This window comes from Neophocaena asiaeorientalis, unplaced genomic scaffold (assembly GCF_003031525.2).
Source record: "Neophocaena asiaeorientalis asiaeorientalis breed wild unplaced genomic scaffold, Neophocaena_asiaeorientalis_V1.1 scaffold218, whole genome shotgun sequence".
NCBI lineage: Eukaryota > Metazoa > Chordata > Mammalia > Artiodactyla > Phocoenidae > Neophocaena > Neophocaena asiaeorientalis.
Window position 1 is genome coordinate 516,206 of NW_020172818.1, and position 19,563 is coordinate 535,768.

General features: G+C 37.9%; 1 protein-coding gene and 1 pseudogene across 1 annotated transcript in view; both read left to right on the plus strand.

Moving 5' to 3' along the window:
- KCNIP4 (potassium voltage-gated channel interacting protein 4) overlaps positions 1 to 19,563 on the plus strand; it is a 1,180,242-nt gene that overhangs the window by 238,293 nt on the left and 922,386 nt on the right. The gene's annotated exons all lie outside the window — the stretch shown is intronic.
- Positions 6,246 to 7,631, plus strand: LOC112397591 (bleomycin hydrolase pseudogene; annotated as a pseudogene).

A 19,563-nucleotide genomic window follows, 5' to 3' on the forward strand; every position in this document is an offset into this window, starting at 1 on the left:
CCAGTGTCACCACGCCTGTGTGTGTCCATTAGATTTGAATAGACACCACAGGACTGCTTTTGGTTCATGACTTTTGCTGAAGCCAAATGAGCAACCTGATTGTGTTAAACCAGCCTATTGATTGCCTTTGATATAAGTGAAAATGAAGCTTCCTTCACTCGTGATTTGTTTTGAAATGGAAGGCAGGGGATGCATTACTAAGATGATATCCCAGGCTGTCAACAATTGTAGGTGACTTTAGGCAGTAATATCTGGTGGATTATTGAAACATTCATAGAATCGTAATTTTATCATCTTCAAGTTGCAATTGACTTTTCTTTGACTTTGCGTTCCAAGACGGAAGTTGGTTTAGGTTGCTTTGATGATCAAAAGTCTGTGTTTTTTGAGAACTCAGGAGATTCTAAATTTGTAACATTTCCTACCCAAACCCAAGAATTCTGTGACTTTATGTGGAAGGGGCAGGGGAGAGGCAGGCAAGAAATCTTTCAGACAGGCATTACATTACAGCTAGTTCTGATGAAAATAGGTCAAGGACCATACTTTGCGAAAAACTGGGGAGGAGTGTGGGTAAAATTGAAGTGAATAAGTTCCAGGGATCTCAATAAAGTAAAAGTATTTATATACGAACACTTTAAAATTGCTATATACTTATAGGATATTATTTTTATATTCTTAATAATACATGCATTTTTTTCATGCAGGGGATTACAAACCTGCTTAATAGTAGAATGAGTCTAAGTAAAGGTAACTAACTTGATATTTAATTTCAGCGCTAAATTAGAACCCAGTTCCTTAACTCTATATGGCTCATTAGAGAGTGGGGCGGGGGGGGAATCTATCACAAAGAAAATAAGCTAATATAAATTTTTTCAAGATGTGGTTTTCAGCCTTCTTTTGTGAAAGAATGGTCCTCCTTTTTATAATCTGGGAGTAAATCTGTGGCTGGGAAGGTGGCAACTTTCCTCCTACTAGTACCTCAGTCTACCCTGCTTCCAAGTTCTTCCTGTTGACTTCTTTGAAGTACAACGCATGCATCTGACTCTTTCAGGGCTCTCCGTCAGCAAAATACATCTATCTGTTCCCAGCTCCCGTAACAATAATAATCAGGCTTTTAGATAGGGCTCCGGGTAGGTGGAGCCCCATCGAAGGAGTCCTCACTCAGCTCTTGCTGGCACATATTTACAACAGACTCTTTCCCTAAACTATGTCGTAAACAATTTTCACTTACCTCTGAATTCACATGTATGAAAATCTATGTTTCTCCCTCTTAATTAGCAAACAAAAAATAGCTACAACTTCAGCCATCTGGGTATTTTAAAATCTCACGATTTGTATTAAATACATACTTCTATGGATCTATTTGCATGTAAATATTTGTGCTATCTCACCTCTTTTATGCCAGTGTGATGCAGAATTCTCATATCTATCAATAGTTTTGTTCTCATTTTATCACAGCAAATTATGGATAGTCTAATGAATTATTATATTATCTAGGTGTTACCTAGAATACTATTTAGATGGGTTTTTTGGGTTGATTTAGACCTAGGCACATGAAATGGGGACTTCTCCAGCCAGTAGGTTTGATTTTTGACTTGCTTTGTAGTCTCAAAGCTGTTTCCAAAGTTGATGCAAAAGTTATTCGTGTGTTGGTATGCTCTTTATTCATTGAAGTAGGCGGATAGTGATGTTTCTGGAATAATAATGGACCTACCTCTGGCACATTCCTCTCTAATGGACAACTACCTAGTCTGATATTTTATCAAGACCCACTTTCAAAACCTGTGACTTTGCCGCAAGGCTCTGCTCTGCTTCTCTCTGCAGCCCCATGGTGAGCTATTTTTAAGCTGCACATGTTTAATTTTGCAACTTGTGACAATTGGAAAAGCATCATAATGTCTATTCCTACTGAGGCACACCAAATACACCAACATGTATTGAGAGGAGCAGCATTTGGGGGAAAACTTCATGGGGCAGGAGTCTTTTTGAGAATTACTGGATTCTTCCTTGAAGGAAAGCCAACACTCTTCCCTTAATCAATCATGTTTATTTATTTATTTATTTATTTAATTTTCCATTCCAAGGAGCAATGAGCATAATCCAAGTGTATTTAAGATTTGCTTTACCTGGATTTGGACTTCTCAAGAAGGGCTGGTCAGAAAAATAAATACAATTCCAAAATGTAACTAGGAGAGATGCATGCTGAAATGAGCCTGTACTTTCACATTCCCTGTAAGTTACTTAACAAGACCAGTGGTTGACTGTGGAATCATCTCTCATTGTAGGACCTTTGGTTTTTACTGCATGATGTACCGGCTTGCCTTTAAATTAAATTTAGCTGTAACTGTACTTCAGTTAACTTTAGTAGCCTCTGTACCATGTGCTAACAGTGCTAACTAGTTTGTTCATCCAGAAAAGCCTTGAGCCCTCGTGAGCTGTTGTGAAGTTTACTCACATTTCTCTGTGAATGACAGTGGCTTTTACTCAAGCGCTTCTGAAACGTTAAGGACGTCTGTTCTTTTTGAACATGCAGCCTTGGTTATTGATATATTATAGGAGGTAATCGTTGTATTAATCCAAATTAGCTGATAACTAAGAGCATTTTTCTTTTTTGTTTTCTAACGCTCTGTGACATTTTATATTTGTTTTCCTAATTCTGTTTTGTAAGTTCCTGAGGATAGCATTAAGCAACAATATTTTCCGTACACATCCCCAGTGGTAAATAGACACAGGCAATGGATTCACCAACAAAATTGGTGATTTATAGTTGCCTTTCCTAGAGGAAAAATTGGTCAGATTGGTGCTCTGGGCTTTAACATCAAAAATGAGCCCTAAGGGCTGATTTCAAGAAAGTTCCTCAACAGAATGGTTTATAGAGTATTAATTAACTGTTCAGAGATTACAGAAATATGCATATACAGAGCAGGTACCCATATGTGTACTCTAGGTATCCACATGGCTTACTCTTGTACCTTGCCTTCTTCAAATGCTTACCCAAATATCAGCTCGATGAGGACTCAATGATCACCCCATTTTACTTGTACCACCATCCCCTCCCTTCATTCAGCATATTCAATTCTCCTTGTCCCACTCTATTGTCTTTTCCCCTCATCATGATGTAAGCTCCATGAATCACTGTTTTGTCTGTTTGGTTCACTTGTGTGTATTCAGAACCTAAAATAGTTAGTAATGCGTAATAGGTGTTCAAAAGGTATTTAAAACTTTTAATTTATTTAATTTTAAGTGAACTCTGTATTTTGAGATAATTGTAAATTCACAGGCAATTGTAAGAAATGATACAAAGAGATCCATGGTAAAGTATTTAGTTTCCCCCAATGGTAACATCTTACAAAACTCTAGTAGAATATTACAACTAGGATATTGACATTGATACAGTCAATGTCGATTGACAGTATTTCTATCAGCACAAGGATCTATCATGTTGCACTTTTATAGCTACATTCACTTCCCTCTGGCCCCTACCCTTTCCTTAATCTTTGGCATCCACTAATCTGTCATCCATTTAAAAAATTTTGTCATTTCAAGACTGTTACATAAATATAATCGTGCAGTATGTAACCTTTTTAGATTGGCTTCCCCCCCAACCCCTCCCCTGCTCAGCATAATCTCCTTGAGATTCATCCAGGTTGTAGGTATCAACAGTTCATTCCTTTTTTCTTGCTGGTGTGTATGAATCACTGTTTGTTTATAGGTTGTTTCCAGTTTGGGGCTGTTATAGACAAAAATGCTATAAGGGTTTATGTAAAGATTTTTGTCTAAACATATATTTTCATTTCTCTGGGATAGATGCTCAGGAGTGCAATTGCTGGGTTAAATGGTTGATATATGTTTAGAATTTTTTTAAAAAGCTACCAGACTGTTTTTCAGAGCGGCTGTACCATTTTACATTCCCACCAGCAATGTCTGAATGGTCCAGTGTCTCTGCATCCTTACTGGCCTTTGGTCTTATCACTAGTTTTTCATTTTAGCCATTCAGCTAGATGTGTAATGATGGACTCACTGTAATTTTATTTTTCATTTCAGTAATGACTAATGGTATCAAACATCTTTGCATGTGCTTTGTTGCCATTTGAATACCTTATTTTGGTGAAATGTCTTCATGTCTTTTGTTCATGTTCTAACTGGGTTGTATGCATTTTCCTGTTGAGTTTTGTACGTTCATTATATAGTCTAGATAATAGTGTTTTGTCAGATATGTGGTTTGCAAATATTTTCTCCCACTTTGGAGCTTGACTTTTCATCCTCTTAAATGAGTGAGAGTTTTAAAATTTGATGACATCCAACTTAGCAATTTTGCTTTTATAAATAATCCTTTGGTGTCAAGTCTGAAAAATCTTCACCTAGCCCCAAATTGTAGAGACTTTCTCTTATTTTTTCTTAAACTTTTGTAGTTTTACGTTTAATTTTGTGATCCTTCGTGAGGTAATATTTGTATAAGATGTGAGATCTTGGTGAAGGTTCAGTTTTTGCCTATAGATGTCCAATTGCCCCAGCACCATCTGTTGAAAGGCTCTCTTTCCTCCACTGATTTTCTCTTGGCATCTCTGTCAAAAATCAGTTGTGGATAATTGTGTGGATTTACTTCTAGGTTTTCTATTCTGTTCCATTGAACTATGTGCCCATCTCTCTACCAATACCACAGTCTTAACTAGTGAAGCTGCATAACTCTTGAAATCAGGTAGAATTATTTAAAGACTTAATCTTCTTTTAAAAATTGTTTCAGCTATTCTAGTTTCTTTTACTCTCCGTATATTTAATATAATATTTTCTATATTAAAAATAGTCTTGCTCATATTTTGATTAGAACTGTTAAACCGTATGTCAGTTTGGGAAGAATTGGCATCTTTACTGTGTTGAGTCTTCTAATACATGAACGCGAGTATCTCTCTGTTTATTCAAATCTTTTATTTCCTTCTCCAGAGGTTTTGTTATTTTCAGCATACAAATTTCATACATGTTTTGTTAGATTTAAACTTCAGTATTCATTTTTTTGAGCCATTGTTAATGATACTGTGTCTTAATTTTTATGTTTATTGCTAGTACAAATGACTTCTCAGTAGTACAATTAATGTTGAGCTCGTATTCTATGACTGCTGAACTCACTATTCATTCTAGGAGTACTTTTAAGTTCTTTTGGTTTTTTTTGTATTTTCTACATAGACAATCATGTCATCCTCAAATAGGATGTTTATTTTTTTCTTTACAGTCTGTATGTCTTTAATTTCCTTTCTTATCTTATTGCACTGGTACTACTTCCAACTCTATATTGAATAATGCTGATGAAAGCAGACATTCTTACCTCATTCCTAATCTTTGGGTGAAACCATTCAGTCTCTAATCATTAAGTATAATGTTACCAGTAGGTTTTTGTAGGTGTGCTTTATCAAGTCGAGGAAGTTGCCCTCTATTCCTATTTCACTGAGATTTTTTTTTAAAAATTATGAATGCATGTTAACTCTGTCATATATTTTTTTCTGAATCAAGATATGTGATATTTTTTCTTTAGCTTGTTAATATGGTAAATTACTTTGCTTTTTCCATATCAACTCAGTCTTGCGACCTTGGAGCCTTAGACTGAACCACACCTGGTTGTGGTAGATCATTCTTTTTATGTATTGCTGAATTTTTCTGTTAATGTTTATTAAGGATTTTTGAATGTGTATTAATGAGAGATGTTTGTCTGTAGTTTCCTTTTTTGGTATTGTCTTTATTAGGGTAATAATACTGGTTCATAAAGTGAATTAGGAAGTGTTACTTCCTTTCTACTTTCTTGAAGATATTGTGAAGAATTGGTGTTAATTCTTCTTTACATATTTGGTAGAATTCTCCAATGAAACCGTGTGGCCTGAAGATTTTTTTGAGGGGGAGTTTTCAAATTGTAAATTCAATTTACTTAACAATTATAGGACCGTTCAAATTATTATCTGTTATTTCATGTTTGGTAGATTTTTTTAAAACAATTTGTCCATTTCATCTAAATTGTCAAATTTATTTCTCTAGCGTTTATGTAGTATTTTCCTAGTATCCTCTGATATCTGCAGGTTCTGTAGTGCTTTTCTCCTTTTAAAGAGATATTTTTAAATGAATGGGTTAATTGAAAAATGTATTAAACTTTGAATACATTAAAAATATCTCAGTGGGAGAGGCAGGTCGGGCAGCTTAGGCAGCGAACCGCTGTGCAGTCCTGGCGCTTGCCTGAGGACCTCGAAACTACCGTTCCCCTGCCGGGCAGCGTGGGCACCATGAACAACGTGGCAGGACTGAATTCGGGGAAGGTAGCTGCTCTGCTTCAGAAACTGAATTCCGATCCTCAGTTCGTACTGGCCCAGCATGCCGGCACCACCCACGACCTGCTGGACATCTGTCTGAAGAGGGCCACGGTCCAGGGTGTTCAGCACGTGTTCCAACAGGCTGTGCATCTGGAAGGCAAGCCCGTCACCAACCAGAAGAACTCGGGGCGATGCTGGATCTTTCCTTGTCTGAATGTTATGAGACTTCCATTCATGAGAAAATTAAATATTGAAGAATTTGAATTTAGTCAATCTTACCTCTTTTTCTGGGACAAGGTTGAATGCTGTTATTTCTTCTTAAATGCTTTTGTGGACACAGCGCAGAAAAAGGAGCCTGAGGATGGTAGGCTGGTGCAGTATTTGCTTACGAATCCTGCAAATAATGGAGGATAATGGGATATGCTTGTCAATATTGTTGAAAAATATGGTGTTATTGCTAAGTGCTTCCCTGAATCTTATACAACAGAGGCAACCAGAAGGATGAATGATATTCTGAATCACAAGATGAGAGAATTCTGTGTATGACTACGGAACCTGGTATACGACAGCACAACCAAAGGAGAAATCTCAGCCACACAGGGTACCACGATGGAGGAGGTGTGCAGAGTGGTGTGCATCTATTTGGGTAATCCACCAGAGACGTTCGCCTGGGAATATCAAGACAAAGATAAAAACTGTCAAAAGATTGGCCCCATAACACCCTTGAAGTTTTACAGGGAACATGTCAAGCCACTCTTCAATATGGAAGATAAGATTTGTTTAGTGAATGACCCTCGGCCCCAGCACAAGTACAATGAACTTTACACAGTGGACTACTTAAGCAATATGGTTGGAGGGAGAAAAACTCTATATATAAACAACCAGCCCATTGACTTATTGCAGAAGATGGTTGCTGCCTCCATCACAGATGGAGAGGCTATATGGTTTGGCTGAGATGTTGGAAAACACTTCAGTGGCAAGTTGGGCCTCAGTGACATGAATGTCTATGACCTTGAGTTAGTGTTTGGTGTCTCCATGAAGAACATGAATAAAGCTGAGAGGCTGACTTTTGGTGAGTCACTTATGACCCACGCCGTGACATTCACTGCTGTCTCAGAAAAGGATGATTAGGAGGGTGCTTTTGTGAAATGGAGAGTGGAAAATTTGTGGAGTGAAGACCATGGTCACAAAGGTTACCTGTGCATGACAGATGAGTGGTTCTCTGAATATGTCTACAAAGTGGTGTTGGACAGGAAGCATGTCCCTGAAGAGGTGCTAGCTGTACTAGAGCAGGAACCCATTGTCCTGCCAGCCTGGGACCCTATGGGGGCTTTGGCCGAGTGATATTGCCTCCAGCTTTTCCTCCTCCCATGGGACCTGAAGTAGTTGCAAAGGACAGATCCAGGGACTGAAGCCAGAGTTACACAGGTGACTGTGTGTTCCCACCGGACACAGTCAGACTCTTGGATTTCTCCTCCAGGAGCCTCTTTGGGAAAGTGTGCTTTATGCTGAAACAAAATACTCTCTAAAGAAAAAAGAAGGAAAGATCAGCTCATACTATCGACTCTCCTCATCTCCAACAGCTCAGGGTCTCTTAGCATTTTAATCAGATGTAATTGTTTGTCTCAAGTCTGTCACACCAGTTCGGTTCGGTGTCTGTTTTATAAGGCAGGAGAGGATGAGCAATTGAGGTGTGTGGAGAGAAAACAGACTCAGTGTTCCTTGTTCTGAGACTAGAGTAGGGGGAGGGTACCCTAATATTTGAGCTCTCAAAACTGCCTGACAGTAACACTGTCCCTCCTAGGTGGCAGTCACTGAATTCAGTTTTTTCAAGGTAATTTTATGTGCCTCTAATAGGCCAGGAATGTGAGGTTGATCAAAACTGACTGACATGATTCCTTCCTATCGTTCTGAACTGCAGGGGAACACAGCTCTACTTGAGTCACGGGTTGAGTAGAGGGTTGGAGAAAGTAGGTGAGAGAACAACCCAAGCCTTATCATGATCTGAATTATAATCATTAGCTGGATCTCTTGCCAAATGGTTTAACTTCTGCCTCTGGAATTGGGAGTTGGGTGGGCACGAAAAGGGGATATCCGTTCTTTCTGACAACTAAATGGTGCTGAGAAGCTTTGAATAAAACACTTTGCTAAAACAAAGAAACAGAACCTCAATGCTAATATGTCCAAAGTAGAACTTTTGACTTTCTCAACTGTCATAGTCTACCCACAGTTGTTTTATTTTACTAATTCATTAGAGTTATCTATCTAATTGTTCAAGCCTCAGACTAAGTCATCCTTAATTTTTCGCTTTCCCTCATTTTCAACCCTACTAATTCTGTTTCAGAATATATCCAGAAATCAACCACTTCTCATTTCCACTCCAAGCCATGCCACCATCATCCTCCCCTAGACTACTGCGATGCCCCTCGTAGGTGTTCAGTCTTCTAACCTCGCTCCTCTACAGTTCATCCTTTACGTAGCAGAGAGATCATATAATTTTCCTACTCCCTGGAGTGACTTTCCAGCTCACATGGACTAAATCCAAATTCCTTACCCTGGCTATACGACCCTGCGTACTAGTAGGCCCTGGTTTGTAGGCCCTGGCCTCCCCTATGAAATCATCTCCTATAAGGCTCTCCTGACTCAGTATGCTTCAGCAGTCACACCCTTCTTTCTGTTCCTTGAGGATGCCAAGCTCTTCTCCAGCTGGTGGTGTTGGCACAAGCTTTTCACTCTACTTGACGTGCTCTTTCGCCTGAACGTCTTATGGTTGATGGCTGTCTCCTTCTTGTAATCTGTATTCCAGAAGAAGAAATGTTTTCATTGACCGTTCAATCTACTCACCTTCTATTCTGTTAATCGGGTTTTTAATAGTCTCCATAGCATCTATTTATATGTGATATTTTTTATTTATTCTTTGTTAATTTGTTGTTTTCTAATCTAAGGTGTAAGCTCTGTGTGTGCAGAGGCTTTGCCTTTTTTCACTACTGCTGTATTGCCAGCACCTAGAACCATGTATTGAACAAAACAAGTGCTCAATACATAATTTCTGCATAAATGAATGAAAGTGCTCTGCTTAATGCCATCTGTACCATATCTTATTTCACTCTCCAACAAATGAACAGTGTCCTGTTACCCATTTTATAGATAAGAAAGTGGGGCTTTCAAATAATTTGTCCCAGCTCTGGAACTACAATAGTGTATTTCTTCTGCCAATTTCAAGCTTTGGGATGCCATCACTCATGGCAAATGCATGGGAGAAAGAACTTTAAGAAGTGTATTGCTAACCTTTGTTTATAAACCTGTTTTTATCTCAGATACTTCCAACTGAAGTCCTAAAAATTCTCGGAAAGCATGCTTCATTATCTCCTTCAGATGATGACATCACTGAGTCTGGTGGACATATGGGAGAGTTACAGAAAAGAGCGAGTTACTACCAGATCTTGTTAAGTCTGTGGTTCCAGGAGTACTTTCTCTATTGTAAACGAACATCATTTCATGTATAGTATTGTTGGGAAGTATTAGCTCCAAGTAGAATTATTACAACTGTCAGAAAAAAAAATGGCCTGTCTAGGTATGTAAAATATGGAGGAGGCACATCCACGGGCATTAAATATCAAGGAGGTATCATACACTAAGTATCAAGGAGATATCAAGGAGACACACACACACACACACACACACACACACACACACAAAATAAGCAAAAACAAATAAATTACCAAACACCCTGGAAATATAGAGTGTCGACAAACCTTAGAAACTGCCCAAGGCACTCAGGAATGAAAAACAACAACAACAAAAGAAAACCCCAAAACTGCACATTCAAGGAAGTTTTCTAGCTTTCATAGCAACTGCCTACCTCTGTAACACTATCTTTAATAGAATAGTTCTTTGTGAAAATTGTGAGCTCTCGCAATTGTTCTCACTATTAAATCAACTGGTAAGGAGCCAGCAAGTTGCAGTTTACCTTTTAGAAATATGAGGAAACTGAGGCAGTCGTTCTCTTAGGATAATGCAGTAAATTAGTTTTGGAGCTCTGTTGCCTGGAAGCAAGTATAGGGGCTTAAGAGTTGTGGTTTCCAGGCTACTGTATTTTAAAGGAGACAATGATTTTTTTTTCCCCCCTGATTTTCAAATCCCTGAGCCTGGACAGTGCAGAAAACACAGCCAGATTTAGGTAACAGCTTATTTTCCACCTCTGTGCCCATGAAGTGGAATATATTTATCTGTGACAAAAGAGCTTTGCCTCTATTTGGTAGTAAATCTTCAAATCTGTTTAGAATCAGGGTCAGCTTCTCAAATGAGCCTTTTCACCATTTAGGCTTTCTGAATCTGATTAACACTGTATCAGGGAATTGTCTGGTGTCTGACCTTGAACAACATGCTTTCCTACTTGCCTTTTTGGCGGGGGGAATCATTTTGTACAGCCTTGGACAATGAACGAACATCATTTCATGTATAGTATTGTTGGGAAGTATTAGCTCCAAGTAGAATTATTACAACTGTCAGAAAAAAAAATGGCCTGTCTAGGTATGTAAAATATGGAGGAGGCACATCCACGGGCATTAAATATCAAGGAGGTATCATATACTAAGTATCAAGGAGATATCAAGGAGATACACACACACACACACACACACACACACACACACACACACACACAAAATAAGCAAAAACAAATAAATTACCAAACACCCTGGAAATATAGAGTGTCGACAAACCTTAGAAACTGCCCAAGGCACTCAGGAATGAAAAACAACAACAACAAAAGAAAACCCCAAAACTGCACATTCAAGGAAGTTTTCTAGCTTTCATAGCAACTGCCTACCTCTGTAACACTATCTTTAATAGAATAGTTCTTTGTGAAAATTGTGAGCTCTCGCAATTGTTCTCACTATTAAATCAACTGGTAAGGAGCCAGCAAGTTGCAGTTTACCTTTTAGAAATATGAGGAAACTGAGGCAGTCGTTCTCTTAGGATAATGCAGTAAATTAGTTTTGGAGCTCTGTTGCCTGGAAGCAAGTATAGGGGCTTAAGAGTTGTGGTTTCCAGGCTACTGTATTTTAAAGGAGACAATGATTTTTTTTTCCCCCCTGATTTTCAAATCCCTGAGCCTGGACAGTGCAGAAAACACAGCCAGATTTAGGTAACAGCTTATTTTCCACCTCTGTGCCCATGAAGTGGAATATATTTATCTGTGACAAAAGAGCTTTGCCTCTATTTGGTAGTAAATCTTCAAATCTGTTTAGAATCAGGGTCAGCTTCTCAAATGAGCCTTTTCACCATTTAGGCTTTCTGAATCTGATTAACACTGTATCAGGGAATTGTCTGGTGTCTGACCTTGAACAACATGCTTTCCTACTTGCCTTTTTGGCGGGGGGAATCATTTTGTACAGCCTTGGACAATGAGATTCCTCCCCAGCAGGCTTGATGGCATCTGTGGGCTCCTTTTACTGATATCCAAAGGGTTTCAGCCCCAGTGACCTGTCATCTGTCCCCTCACCTGCTTACATGCTGATTCATTGATGAGCTGGCATTGCAGGCCCCGCCTCCCTCTGAATGGTCTGTGAGGTTGTGATTGCTCCTGGAGAGGGGATGTGGAGCTGAGCCACCGTGGGTTACTACACGTGGGAACCGGCAGCCTATCTGTTGCCACAGAAGAACTTGGTGACCTGAGAAGCAGCCCTTTCTCACCACCCTGTTACCGTTCTATCTATATCCGGCTTCTCTAGCTTTTTAAAGGAATTTCTGATTCAGGCACTAACAGCTAATTCCACAGGAGTTGTAAGGCAGCCTGTGACATAAACTGAGACAGAAGTTTCCCCTCAGAGACTGTCTTTTTTCTATTGGCAAAGACTTCTGGCTCTTCTCAGAGGAATACCTTGTTGCTTAAGATGAGTGGCTGTAGAAAACGATGTAAACGTGAAATATTGAAATTTGCCCAGTACCTTCTCAGGCTATTAACAGGTTCTCTTCATACAGGTAATGACTTTTTTTTTTTTTTTTAATGGAGGCTGGTAGAGCATGGTACCGAAGTTGAAATGGAATAGGAAAGGCTCACTATTTCTATGTTGTGTTTATTTTTAATGCTGTCAATAAAATACAGTTGTGTTTGCTGAGATTCACGTTTCTAAAAATGTGTGCAATGCAGCTCTAATTTTGGGATAGAACTGGATTCTGTGGATATATCTTCTGTGTCTTTTTGGCAGTGTCGCTGTTAAATGTGTCTCAATCTAAGGAAGCAGTGTCTGCAGAGTAGATTTTTTTTTTTAAATGCATGATTGTGTGAGGGTTTTTCCCTTTCTCCTGCTTGCTGCAGTTTGCTGGAAAATCACAAAGCTGTTCTTCCTGCAGGTATTTAGAAATTCTCTACCTTTGATAATCCATAGATTATTTCTAGTATTTGATTATAGAACTTAGCAGTGAAAGAGTTAAGGACATTTCTTTTGGATTTCTGAATTCCTTGCAAAATGTGAGCCAATTGTGAAAACAGCTGAAGAGTATAATGTCCATGAGAGCTTTGATATTTGTTTCATTGCAGTGGATTTTAATGTTTAACAGTTTGCACAATTGAAATAGAAACTCTATTTAAATCTAAGCGTTGATAGAATATTTTTTTAAGGTGTTCCAAAATTATGAGCCTAAACCAGCAGTTTTGCTGTCCGTGAAATTCCTAGGCAATGCCGTAATTAAGGTAGTGACAGGTGGGACCAAAACTACTTTGACTCTGATAATAGATATTTTTAATGGACCCTCAAACTTCTGAGGAGCAAAGCTGGGTTGATGAAATACCACACTTTGATTCTGGCTACGAAGAACTATTGTTAGCTTTATTTTTTCAACTTACACGTGTCTTCTTTTATCTAAATCATGAGAAAGAAGAGTTAGTAAAAAAAAAAACCACCTATACACTATACTGCAAGGATGAGAGATGAATTTGAGCAACATTTTCTCTAGGAAGTAAAGTCTTTATGGTGAACAGCAGAACTGCATATATGATTATGTTGACAACCTGATCAGGAAAAACAGTTTTGAGGGGATAACTGTGAAAATCAAATGATTTTCTGAGAGCATTATTAAGTATTCATAAACATAATAACAGGATTGTTATCAGATACTAATCTTTAAGCAGTGCAAATTGTGGTGGCTTTTGACACTTTTAAGACTAGTTATTGAGAGTCTGTACCTGCCTTTTGCTAACTTGGAGCTCTGTTGTATACTTAGTCCCAATATGAGTTTGCTGTATCATGTCAATTGTGATCAATAATATCAATATATTTGCTATATACGTTCAATTAAGGATGATGTGCCATTTATGATGTCATGTCTTATTGGACAATGCTCAATAGGGGATCTTTTATCTAGCTATGAAATTAGAGAAATATTTTATAAAAGAAAGTTTTCCATGAGGTTTCCATGGTAATCTGTATTTTCCTCTTTGATAAGGCAGTTTTAAGGTTCTTCCTGTTTCTTGCTGGATTTGGGTGCAGTGCTCTGCCTTTTCTTGCTCAGTTTGTGTATAGTTTTCTGAAACTTCTGTGATTTCAAAGAATTTTATGAAGATGGTAAATGGTTGTGAAGTCATAAACCATAAGCATTGAATCCAAAATGTAGCGGTTGGCTAATGACTGCATGGTAATTTATAATATGAAATTTATGGAAAGCTAGTATAGCAGAAATATTTTAAGCCTTATTTAATGCGTATTTAGAAATCAATATAGGTGGGATTCATTCTCTTCTTTCTGAGCCACAGGAGAAAAATATAAGAACTTTGAGAAATAGGACAGATTATTATAAAATAGTAAGCTAGATTTATGACCTGGGAAATGTGATTACAGCAACTTGTTTCTCGTAAAAATTCTTTTCAGCTCAATCTCTAATACTAAATCTTGTAAAATCCAGCCAGAATCTTTGCAACTGCTCAGAATGCAACTTGGAAAAACCAATTTATGCGTTTACTAGATGCTGTGATAATATACACTGTTCACATTGGAGAATCTAATGTAAAATTCATTAGAGCACTTTCAAGTCCCTTAGCTAGTAATTAATGAAAAAGTAGGAAGCAGAGTTGAATTAGTTTAAAAAATTTGCTTTAAGGTTGGATATGCAAGCAGTTGCTAATTGTATCCCGAACAATCAGCATATGTCTTTGTAGTTATCAAAAATTTAAAACAATATGAATATGCCTTGGATGATTTTTTTTCTTCATTTTACCAGCAAGCCCTTAATCTTCACGTTTTCAGTTAAAGATGTGATCTAAGGAAATAGTGATTTTGTTTTACATTTGGAAACAGGTTATTTCTGAAATACTTAATCTGTGTTGTTGGCAGTTGCCTTTCATTTGATACCAAAATGCCCATGCCTTTATACAAACAGAAAATTTGAAGTGCAAAGAAATTTTCACGAAGACAAACTCTCCTTTGATGTGCCTTACTGCTATCACAAGTTAGAGAAAAGCAGTTTCCTTTTCTGGGAGGTTTTCATACAAGTTTTGGCAATGCCTAGGATTGCTTATAAATAAATAATATTAAATTAGTGACTTTTTCTAAAATAATCTTTATGTTAGAGAGTGCAAATTCAGTAATACAAATTTGTCCAGGTAAAATAAGATGCTTTCATTTTACCAGAAACTTTTTATATATTTTTGTCATGGCAAATCATTTTACAAAGAGTTGGTTTTACAAACACATGTGTTGGCCTTACTTGTTATGAAAATATAAGCATTTTTAAAGATTCTTTTGTATATAATAAATCTCAGAAATCCATATGCGAATATTAAAAGTTAGTGGCCACCATGTTCAGTGTAGTGCTGTGCGATACAGGATCAGTTATCCTAATTCCTTTTCAATTTGACACCTACATCTTCTCGTACCATATTATATTCTAATCTAGATGTGGCTCATGGTAACCAATATATTTTTGTACATCTAAAGAAATGGAGTTGATTTTGAGGATTTTAGTCTGACACTAGTAGTATGAGACATATTCTATTGATGGGCAATTTGTGTACTATAGGAGCCCAAGGAACACCCTGTCATATAAATGCTGACCCGTTGAAAAGGGTAAATAATATTGCAGATATTGAATTTTAAACTGTCTCTTCTTTATGTGTGAAGTTTAGTATTGGAATGTTTTATGGTTCTTTTTGGAAGGTTGTTTGGACATTTATCCATTCTCTGCACATAGTTTTCTTGAAAAATCAAGACCTGAACACATTTTCCTATTAGCAGGTATTCCCAAAACATATGTGTGAAGTGGCTATTGCCTGGAGCTCTGTTTCAGGCTTCAAGACGATGAGCTACAGGTGTGGTGAAGTTCAACTCTCCACCTGAGGGAAACAGAGGCAATTCAAACCAAAACATTCTTTTAAGCTTTGAATTGCTGTTTAAGTAGTGGCTTACAGTACTTCAAATTTAATAAAATTATATTACTAAAAGCATGACATAAGCATTCCTCATTTCATCAAGTAGAGAACTTTAAATGAGAGAAAGAGAGAGAGAGAGAGAGAGAGAGAGCATCTGTTTTACAAATTTGCATTGAATTGCTTCCAGCCTTATCATTGTTAAAGGGACTGTGGATCAAGCCATTCACAAGGCCAGTGATTTAAAGATTTAGATTTTTTTTCTGTTGCATTTTTAAAGTATGAAGAGAAAATAAAGGTTGATGCTTAGCAAAATAAGAGACTTAAGAAAAACTGTTTCTAGCTACGCACACTTCCTTCTTTCGCCTCCTGATTACAAATCACAGAATCATGTTTTCAATCCCCTCTGTCCTCTTCTGTCCGTCATCCCTGCCACATCTGAACACAGGGCCGACGCATCTCATGCAAAAGATGTGTCCCTGAAGACCTCACATAATTAAAGATTCGTAAAACTCAGGTTTCATCCTGGCAAAAGGTGATAGGAGTTTTTATTTCTCAGTTCACGTGGGCCTGGCATGTGGCAGTTGAATGAAACAGCTTATATTTGCTTGGCCTGCCTGCTCTGAAACTATGCTATACTTGATTACATTTATGTTTTTTAATTCATTCAAACTTTGCTGATAAAGGGAGATCGTATTTCTTATAGCACTATGTAAAATTTGCATTATTGAAATGCACATAAAATGCCACAAGTTATGCTCAATTTGCTTCTTCTATTGAAACCTGCCCTCAAATAGAAGAAAGCAAAGGATGATGTTTTTCTTGACTGCCAAGGAATATTTGTAATTAGGTTGCTTTTCCCAGCAAGAGTTTACATTTTAAGCTTTATCAGAAGAATTATTTTGGCCTCTATTAATAAATTTGACTTTTCATTCAGGAGTGAAGGGATATTTTGAGGGGTGCAGCTTCTTGCCTTATCTCAAATTCTGCCATGGCTACCAAATCTGGTTAGAGGATACCTAGGTTCAATGGATAAAACACCCATATATGCAGAATACTGGTTGCCCCTTTCATTTCTGAAGAAAATCTGCATATTAATGTTTATTAACTTTGTATTTTAAGTTCTTTACCACATAATTAGTGTATTAGGTAAAACTTATATGGCTTAAAGACTCTTCCAAAGAGCAGATTGTTTTGGCCATTGTGAGAACTTCAAAGCAGTAAGTGATCTGATTTCACAGTCTTAGTCATGTTAAACTCTTAAAACTCATTTCTTGACTAACTGACAAAATTAATCATGTGCTCTCAAGGGAAGAGCTAATATTCATAGAAGGAGCTGTATTTGCCGCTATTGGTTAAAGTAATCAGACTTTCTTAGCAGAAACTTCAACAGTTACACATCAGTGCTTCATTTAAATATGCAAAGAAATATTGACGTTTCACCATACAGGCTCTTGAGGATATTATACATCGATTTTGATATGTATCAGTTACTTCCTGGCAGGAAAGAAAGACATCTCAGGAAAATAATTTACTAAAGGGGCCATGTATGTGGGCAGGGGTAAGGAAGTCAACAAGGGGTAAGGGGTACTCGAATAATAGCAGACCACTGAAGGAGCAAGGGATGGGGGCCGTTTCTGAAGCCTGGAGAGGGAACCCGTGGGCAGAAGACTGCTTGACAGGAGATGTGGCCTTTAGTCCAGGGACATAGCCAACCCATGGAGACCTGACAGTAAGGGAGCTCAGGAAAAGAGAAAAAAAGAAAATTGCTGGCCTCTCCTTTCTCCAACCTTCCAATTTTTGCTAGTGCTTCCATTGGCTGACCCCATCCTAGAAGCCAGTGGGAAAACTAAGTAGGAGAAACATGCTCATGGCCATATTTATTATTTTATATCCACCGACTACCACTGACAAGGCTTGCTTTGTTTAAAATTACTAACATTAGTCACATTGCTTCCCCTCAAAATATATTGAAAGAGGCACAAGCAACCTGATCATATCCCTGGGTTGGCTTGTAAGGTTCCTGTCAATCCACCACATCTTTTGCTATCGCTGTTTATCTTTTACTTTGACCGTATAGCTTCTGCCCAAAATTTCTCTGTTTCTCTTAAACTTTATAAGTAAAATGAACCTACACCTTCAAACAGATGGACTCTGTTTTTGAGGAGGTGTCACCGTAATCAGCCACATTAAGTGACACAGGAAGACAGTGTGATGTTTGTTGTAGAGGTAGATGGTATTACAGCCCAGGATGATATGGTTATGCTTTGTGCTTGCTGAGGACGATGACGGATTTTCTTTCATAAAGTATATTTTCTCTCCAAACTCCTTTTTCCAGCATGAGATACCTTGTGAGTTGCGGGGAAGGGGCTAAGATCTGAGGAGCTGCCCTTCCTTGTGGAAGAAAGCAAAGTCCAACTGGCCGTGATAGAAATCATCATTGGTATATTTTTTGCAGTATATGCCAACAATTTTGACAAACAAACTAGTTTTGATCCAGCCTTTGCAAACCATGTTTCTATGCCTACCATTCTCCATTTCTTCTGCCTGATAGGTAACTCAATACCATCAGAATGTCTCAAGATGTTCTTTATGTGGGACCAATGTTCACTTTACTTTTTCAGATTAATTTTTATTGGAGTATTGTATTGTAAATATTGGAGTATTGTAAATCATTGATTTACAATGTTGTGTTAGTTTTAGGTGTGCAGCAAAGTGAATCAGTTATACATATACATATACATGTATCTATTCTTTTTCAGATTCTTTTCCCATATAGGTTATTATAGAATATTGAATAGAGTTCTTATTAGTTATCTGTTATATATATATATTAGTGTGTATATGTTTGAAAGGTGAATGCATAGGGCTCTGAGGCAGATCAACATGTAATAATGGCTGAGGAGGGCCAACTGATTATTTTCAAGAAGAGTGAGTCAGAGAACTGAATGAGTGGCTGAGGTAGGAGAAGAACTATGCCAAATTTTGCTTGGAGGAGTAAAAGGAGTAAAATTTTGCTTGGAGGAGTAAAAGGCATTCCATCATTAGACACCCTTCTTTATGTGTCTCATGTCTGGCTCACTGTCTGGCTCTGTTTTGCTCCCTCTAATGTCTTTACATCATAGTCTTAATGACCATAATAGGAATATATTACATTAAAAACAAAAAATAATAATTCTTAGAATGTTCCAGAGGAGCTGTTCTCTCTGCTTAACCCCCAGCTATGCTTCTGGAGCGCAAGAGCCTGCACAGAGGAAGAGTTAGGAGCCTTGTGCTGGACTTCCAGCCCTATCCTTATTTCTACGATTGTGAAGGTCATCCAGCTGCTCTGAGCTGGGTCAACTCATCTGTAAAATGGGGATATTCCTACATATATTTCTCTTGCTAGCCAACATCTCATAAATGGGTAGCTTTTGTCATTATTACTGAGCTGATATCCATAGGATGTTCTGTTTTTTTAAAAATAAATTTTCCCTAAAGGTAATTGGATACCTAATCATTATGCTGCCTGGTAATTCGGAATAAATCTAAAGTAACCAATATAAATGACTGCATTTTTAAAAACTATTTTGCCTTTTATTGTGTTAGTTTTCAATAACCATAACTGCCATTTATTGATTCAACTGGAGTTTATTAAGTGGTTGTTAAGGGCTGAGGCTTGTGGTTTTGTAAGCTATTTCACGATTCCCGCCTGCCCCACGTTGCTCTGCTAGTGCAGCAAATAAACGCAGGGCAGTTAACTCCACAAACCAACGTGTGCTTAGATTTCCGAAAGCAGAGGACAGCTGTCTCTTGTGGTTTTAGCCAAGCAAGGAGAGGCGAGGACAACGAGCAACCTAGGTGACGCAATAAGCCTTCAAAATATGCCCCTTTGGGGGCTTCCCTGGTGGCGCAGTGGTAGAGAGTCCGCCT